We start from the raw sequence: 8,452 nt of genomic DNA on the forward strand, positions 1-8,452 counted from the left end.
CTTTTTGATTCACAAACCTTACGTACTGTTCATCAAATTTTGTCAATACATACCATAAGACATAGAAGCAGAATTAGTCCATAAAGCCCATCGAGTACTCCAACATTCCAACATGGCTTATTCGCTATCCCTCTCAACCTATTCTTTTGCCATCTCCCTGTAATCTTTGACACCCTGACTAATCAAGAACCTGTCACCTCCCACTTTAATTATAATGTCTTTGCCTCCGTATCTGTCTATGGCAATGGATTTCACAGATTTACCATCTCTCCCCTTCTGGGAGCAGGAGCCAAACATACCATCCTTTTTGTCCTGTAGGGCTGGGTGTCAGGCCTACCATCTTCCCTTCCATCTGTGGGACAGTGGTCGGACATCAGACATGCAATTCTCACGAGATTGTGGTGTTTTGTGTTTTTCAAAGGATAGATGTGATCAAAAACGTACCACACACTCTGCCTAGGTCAGACATGGGGTGAGCTTCCTCTACATCATACCATCACACACTCTCATACTTCAGTTCCTCTCCATCTGCTTATGCCTTTCAGTGCCAAAACTTTGGCTAATTCTGTGGTAGGTAAGTTTCACATGCAAACTTGTAAAGATAAGAGATTTCCTTCTAAATTTCATATCAGACTTCTTGTGATAATTTTAATTTGTGTTTATATTCTGGTCTCATCTACAAAATGAAAGTATTTCTTTAGCATCGACCCTTTCGTAATCTTTATGACCTTTCTTGGTAAGCAGTAAAAATACTTTTCCAAGAAAAACATTCCAGCTTATGTGACAGGCGTAGCCTCTCATTTTCAGTACCTATCATTTAGATTATATTTGAGGCTAAAATGGTTCACATTCCTGAAAATGTGCACTAACCAAGTTTCCATACTTTTTCAGTTCCTGAAGAAATAAAGCATAATGCTTAGTTTTTTTTAAAACTGACCTGCTGCTGTTGGAAAAATGTGTATCCGTATTCCAAAAATCCTTTGTTCCTCTACCCTTCTGCAGCTTGTAACCTGTTTACTTTTCCTCCAAAGATGTGCCTTCAGTTGTGTTAAACCAAAACTCTCTTTATTTAAAGATTCAATTGCACTATTCCAAGATGAGTTAATTCTTCACAATGAGATTCATAGAAACCTACAGCACAGAAGCAAGCCCTTCAGCCCATCTAGTCTGCTGAACATTTAGCTATTCCCATTAAGCTGTACTGGGACCATAGCTCTCGATACCCCTACCATCCATGTACCTATCCAAATTTCTCTTAAACATTAAAATTGAGCTTGCATGCACCATTTGAACTGGCAGCTCATTCTTCCCTCTCATGGCTTTCTGAGTGAAAAAGTTTCCTCTGATGTTTCCCTTAAACTTTTCACCTTTCACCCTTAACCCATGACCTCCTGGTTGTAGCCCCACCCAACCTCAGTAAAAAAAGCCTGCTTGCACTTCCCCTATCTATACCCCTCATAATTCTGTATACCTCTATCAAATCTCCTCTTAATCTCCCATGTTCCAAGGAATAAAGTCCTAACCTATTCTTTCCTTATAACTCAGGTCCTCCAGACCCGGCAACATCCTTGTAAATTTTCTCTGTACTCTTTCAATCTTATTTACATCTTTCCTGTAGGTATCTGCTCTTACCTAACAACATTGCAAGCAGAGATTAAATGGCTATTTTTATCATTTGTGATTTGTGGAGCTGGTGTGCCTACAGATCACAGTACACTGTACGCGGTTTAAAATAATGTATTATAAGAGTTGCTTCTGATTATCCCAGGGGTTCCCAACCTTGTTTTATGCCATAGAGCCTTACCATTAACCGAGGGGTCCATAGACCCCAGGCTGGGAACCCCTGGATATTCCTGGGGATGCTAAAGGTGAGTTTGCTGATAATTTGTGTGGTATGAGATGAAAGTCAATCTGAAATCCAATGAACTTAAACTATTTTATATGAAGGGGTTTATTTTTCTAAATTTTTAGGCTTTCATCAATTAAAACGTGCAAGTTCTAGTGCACTGAATGTCAATTTATTTAACCTAATTTCTGTGTGTGGCCGTAGGCTAGAGCACCATGTTGAAGGCTAAGCCAATGCTCTGAAGTCATTAACATCTCGGCAGTTCACTCCCTGGCAATGTTTTGCTTCGACTTGTTCAATGATTAACCAAAGTGCACAGTCTAACCTTAGAATGCCTTTAACTTTGTATGTTAACAACACTTTATTTTTAAAAAAAGGAAATATGCAGTTGCATTCATGACTGGGAGGTGAATATCAGTGTGAAAAAATCCCAATAGGAATTGAGTTTCTTTGCGGCTTGTACAGTGGGTTGCTTTTAAAATGGTTCCTCCTGGCATTATTCATACACCGATAACAGTCCTTTGGGCAGGTTAAACTATGTGGAAAGTCCTTTGCTTTGAAGAAGAATGTTAATAGAATCAACTGTTAAAATATGCTGTACCCCAAATAGAATGAATCGTGCAGTTACTGCAGAAGCTGTCTACAGCTTCATGGCTTTAATATTGAACTTCAAACCACTTAAGAAAGATGCTTCCAGTAATTGGACAGTTTCAGACCAGAGGACATGCTATCAGAATAGCAGGATGTCCATTTGGAACAGAGATGAGGAGGAATTTCTTTAGCCAGAGGGTGGTGAATCTGTGGAATTCATTACCACAGGTGGCTGTGGAGGCTGAGCCATTGAGATTCTTTATCAATTCATCACTCCCTCCCTCCTTTGTGCTACAGGCCCTTCCTTCTGAGCCGACAAGCCACACTGCCCAGCGCAAACCCACCTATTTTCACTGGCCTAATCACAGGACAATTTACCTATTAACCCCTATGCCTTTGGACCATAGGAGGAAACTAGAACACCCGGAGGAAACCCATGCAGTCACAGGGAGCACGTAAAAATTCCTTACGGGCAGTGCTGGAATTGAGGTCCCAACTTCGGAATTCTCTGAGCTGTAACAGTGCAGTGCTAACAGCCATGCTCTGTGGGGCCCTAAATTGGAGTCTGATAGCTTCTTGATTAGTAAGAATGTGAAAGGTTATGGGGTGAAGGCAGGGGAATGGGTTTGAGAGGGAAAATAAATTACCCACGATCGAATGGCAGAAAAGACTTGAAGGACTGAATGGCCTAATTCTGCTCCTATGTCTTATGGTCTTATAACTGACCTTCTCAAGAGACCTAAAGGAGTAGGTACAAAATGTCCGATAGTAATTGTCATTTTGGCTTGCTTGCACTGACATTAATGGAAATATAAACCAGAGAAGTCAGCAATTTGAAAATTTCCTTTGACCAAACATTGATGAACACAGATGCTTTTCTTTTTCCCCCCCTTGAGTAACCCAGGGCAGTAAATGTGATGACATTATTAGTTCTTTAATTGTCTGATCATCTGCGATATCTGACGCTCAACAAACAGCTCAGTTGTAGTATGCATATGTGAACACAGGCATTCTGAGTGGGTAAAAAAAAGAATGGAAACCATTACCTCAATCATGGCTCATCAAGACAGCATCCATCATTAAGGACCCTATCACCCAGGACATGGCCTCTCCTCATTGCTACCAGCAAAGAGGACATAAGAAGCCCAAAAACACACTCTTTAACATTTTAGGAACAGCTTCTTCTCCATCACCATCAGATTTCTACATAGAAAATGAACCCATGTATACTACCTCACTATTTTTCCCTCTCTTTTTGTGCTACATATTTAATTTTTATATATACTTCTTATTGTTTCCTAATGGTTCCTTAAGATTGTTATAGCTGAGGGTGGTAATGGGGACAAACTTGCACTACCTGTTAAATGCTCCTGATGGTATATGCCTCAAGTAGCCTCTGACGACCAAGTCCAGCTCCTGGCCTCATGTGTGGCTTAGCTGCTAAGCCTGGTGGAACTGTTTCTACTGACAGGAGAAAGGGCAAAGGAGGGCTACTGGTGCCTTTAAACAAGTCGCTTTTGGCAAATGGGGCTTGTTCGCTGTGGTTGGCAGTTCATCTAGGAGAAGGAAAACTCTGATCTGGAGCCTCTGCTGCCTTGCGGCTGTATCCACTGATGGGGAGGTCTTCGGGAGTAAACCCCAGCGGGGAGGTGGAATCCAGAGCTGGGGTCCCTAAGGCAGTCCTAAGTTGAGTTCAATGCTGACTGGCCACTCCTGTGACGCCTCTGGTACCAGACTGTATCAGGCTCTGCCTTTCCTTTGGATTCATCAGACGTGTGAGCTTGCTACATGGGCAACAGCTTGCTCTCCATGTCGTACTGCCCAGGTTTGTGTATCTACACAGCCAGGAGGCAATGTCCGTGGTTAACTCAGACCGACTGAGGCCCTCACCTCTTATTGTAATTTGTAATGTTTTTTATGATATTTTGCTCTGTACTGCAAATTACACGACACATGCCAAGGTTCTGATTTTGATTTATTCGTGAGGTTGGAGTGGGTGAAGACAGTTGGAAGGGAAAAGGTCGAGAGGGGGCAAAAGGCCAGAAGAGGGCCTGAGTTGGGAGAAAGGGGAGGGTGATCAGTCGGGCCTGGGGTATCCTTGCCAAAGAAATTGGTGGAGAGGTGAGTGGAAAAACTCAGCATCGTGGCGGGCCTGGAATCAACTCACTGACTGGTGGGGGGGGGGTGGGAATTGTTGCTCTGCTGATGTTTATGCATGGTCACAGTTAGGGGGAACTTTGGGGTTCTAACATTTAACTGTCATTCTTTGGGGCACTCCTCCGTTTTTGTGGATGTTTGCAAAGAAAAAGAATTTCAGAATGTATATTGTATACATTTCTTTGACAGTAAACATACCTTTGAACCTTTCAACCTCGAGAGGTTAGGAATCCTCTTCCATTTCAAGTAAATTGCAAATATTAACCAAAATGCTGGAAGACTGGGGAAAACCTTTGGAAAATGGTGAAAATGGCCATCAAATTGGTTAGCATTTGCAGTATTTTCTTTTTATTGATGTCGATTAACTATTCCTTTCAACAACAGCAGTTTGCACTTGCAATATGGGGCATTGCTGGACACGTGTTCAGTAAAGCTACGACTTCCCTTAGTCTAGACTCTAGAGGCACGTTCTTAAAACCCTGTTGAAAATCAGCAACAGAAAAGATTCTGCAGAGGCTGGAAATCCAGAGTAATGCACACAAAATGCTGGAGGAACTCTGCAGGCCAGGCAGCATCTATGGAAGTGAGACCTGTCGACATTTTGGGCTGAGACCCTTCATCAAGACCGGAGAGGAAGATGGAAGAAGACAGAATAAGAAGGGAGGGGTGGGAGAGGGGAAGGAGTACAAGCAAGAAAGTGATAGTTGAAGTCGAGTGGGTGGGCTAGTGGGTCAGAAGTAGAAAGCTGGGAGGTGATAAAGGGAAAAGTAAAGGGCTGGAGGAGAAGGAATCTGATAGAAGAGTGGACCAAGAGAGAAGTGAAAAGAGGAGGGTATCAGGCAGGTGAAGAGAAGAAGTAAGAGGGGAGTCCGAGTGGGGAATGGAAGAAGAGGGAGGGGGAGGGGGAAATTACCAGAAATTAGAGAAATCAAAGTTAGTGCTATCAGTTTGGAGGCTACTCAAATGGACTGTGAGGTGTTGCTCCTCCAACCTAAGAGTGACCTCATCATGGCAGTAGAGGAGACCATGGACCAACATGTCAGAATGGGAATGAGGATTGGGATTAAAATGGTCGGCCACTGAGAAATCCTCCATTTTGTAGATGGAGCGAATGTGCTCATCAAAGTGCTCCCCCAGTCTACGTCAGGGTGGATGTAGAGGAAGCTGCATAGGGAGCATTGGATGCAGTAGATGACCTCAACAGATTCACAAGTAAAGTGTTGCCTCTCCTAGAAGGACTGTGAATGGAGGTGAGGGAGGAGGTGAATGGACACTTTGTGTAGCACCTTAACTGATTACAGAGTTAAATGCCAGGACCTCGGTTCCATTTTACCATAACGTAACATGTTTAGTTACGGGTTCATTGAGGTGGGTGCAGAGGGTAAGCGAGTGTTCAGTACTGTCTACTAACCTCTCGCTGGCTACTGCTGGAGAAGGTGTCTGCATGTGGTGATTTCTGTCTCCTTCTTGCTCACTGCTCCCGAGGGAATGTCCTTGTGTTTGAGTGATTTCCCTCTCTCTCCCTCGATGCTGTTGGAGAATGATATTGGAGCAAGGTTTAATCACCGAGGTTTGTAGAATTGGACTCTAATTCAGGTTTATGATGTGTTCTAGTTCTGGTCGCTCTTTTTTGATGCTACTTCTGGGCGATTTTGAATCGGGGTGGCTGAGATAATTAACACTGAGCCGAACTGAAATAAGGCTTTTGATTTCATGTTTTGTATTCTGTACTTTCACTCTTTTTTTACTGCTGTTTACGCAATTCTTTTCTGCACGTGGGGGGAGGGTGGGGTTTGATATTTCTCTTTGAACAGCTTGGTTCCATGGTTCTTTATTTCGAGGCTGTCTGTGGGGAAGACGAATTTCAGGGTTGGGTGCTGCATACATACTTGAATAATATATATTCTTTGAATTTTGTCGAAAGGTGAACTTTGCTTCCATATCTACAGATATTGCCCCAGGTACAGACACTTTGAGAACTCTCTTATTCATTTCATAGTCCCACAATACACAACATTTTCACTTTTGGACTAGGACAAGTAGTTTGATCCTCATGGATTCCAACAAATTTGTGAGGCATGTCATGCCTTTTAGAAATCTTTGCTAAAACACTTTAACTGCTTCCTTTATAATAGACTATTGTTTATTTTTCAGTAATTTAATGTTTAGCTAATAGGTCCATAACTCCCAAGATCACACTTCTGACCTTGTTTAAAATTTGGAGCAACAGTTGCTGTATTGAAATCTCGTGTTATTATTCCTGTATTTAATGAACCATGTGGGGGAAAACAAATCAGGCAACACTCCTTTTCTACCTCTGTTCCTATTGGTATTCTTGGATAGATTCCATTTGTTGTTTCAAAATGAATATTCAGCCCACTGTCAATTATCAGTCACCATTTCAAAGCCAATTTCCAGAAACGGCAAATTACATCAAACAGTAAATCTGTGTTCTTGTAAATTATTTGCCACCACAATCATTGTCCCTTTATTGCTGTCATAGTATGATGAACTGAATCATATGGTTCTCCATCTGTTTAGTATACCCCTTATTCTTTTATTTCAAGAAAAAGGTTCTTGTTTTTATGTTCTTTAATAACCTATTAACCTGTTCTGCTATTATTCATGCATTTTCAGATCCCTTTGGTCTTTGCCATTTAAGTTGTTACTTATCAGTAAAATGTAATGGCTTCATTTTTCTCATTTAGAAAGGAAGGCAAAGGAGAAGAATTAGGTCATCTCTCCCATCAAGTCTACTCTACCATGGATGGTTTATGATCTCTCTCAACCCCATTCTTCTGCCTTCTCCATATTACCTTTGGCACGCTTACTAATCGAGAACCTATCAACTACTGCTTTAAACATACCCAATGACTTGGCCTCCACAGTTGTCAGTGGCAATGAATTCCACAGATTCTCCACCCTCAGGCTAAAGAAATCCTTCCTCATTTCTCTCCCTCTATTCTGAGGCTGTGCTCTCTGGTCCTAGACTCCCCCTGCTGTGCAAAACATCCACATCCACTCTAGGCCTTTTAAAAAAAATTTGACTATTATCTGCCTCCTAGGCCACAACTGGGGATGGTAAACAGGGAAGGATCCCAAGGAAGAACGAAGTGCCTTGGTCAGTCAGGAAGGTGCTATACAAATGCAGCTTCTTTTGGTGTACATTCTTTCAAAAATAACTTGGATTTTACAATAGCAAATTTAACAGATTCTGTCTAGAATGATATTTTTATTCCATTTAAATAATAAAAAAGGTTCTGAGATGCTTAGCAGGCCACGTGCCTTGAGGATCTGTCCTGTAAAAGTGGTTATTGTCACAGTCATTTTGTTGTTCTTCAGGCACTATTTCATTTGATTTGTAGGAATTTTATAGCTTAAATCTGAAACTACTGTCACAATACAGTGGTTCCATCTATCCATGTTTTTCATCACCAGGTTTCTAGAACAGGTGTGACAAGGTAAGATTAATACAGGTGGGTGCTCCCTGGTTAGCATAGATATAGGGGCTGAATGGTCTGTCATGCTGTACGGCAATAATCTAGCTGATTGAATTTAAGTTCAATGAAATATTAGCTGAACCCAAATTAGGAGCTTGAGATCCGCTTCCCTGTTTTAAATTTGATCATTTATTATAAGCTAAAATTGCGAAGAATTTCATACATTTGATGGGAATAAGTTCTTTTGTTTGGAAAAGATTCACAGTTTTACTTAAAGTAAGATATGCTCTAACAAGACACCGGTTTTAATGCAGTAACTGATATTGAGTCTGATGTATGCTGAGTACCCTTGCTTTAACTCGTATTTGATGGAAGTTTTAATGACTTTCTGAGCATATTTAAAGGGACATTCAGCGCT

General features: G+C 41.5%; 1 protein-coding gene across 1 annotated transcript in view; it reads left to right on the top strand.

Annotated features, from left to right (window-relative positions):
• nol6 (nucleolar protein 6 (RNA-associated)) overlaps nucleotides 1-8,452 on the top strand; it is a 342,540-nt gene that overhangs the window by 109,018 nt on the left and 225,070 nt on the right. The gene's annotated exons all lie outside the window — the stretch shown is intronic.

This window comes from Mobula hypostoma, chromosome 3 (genome assembly GCF_963921235.1).
Source record: "Mobula hypostoma chromosome 3, sMobHyp1.1, whole genome shotgun sequence".
NCBI lineage: Eukaryota > Metazoa > Chordata > Chondrichthyes > Myliobatiformes > Myliobatidae > Mobula > Mobula hypostoma.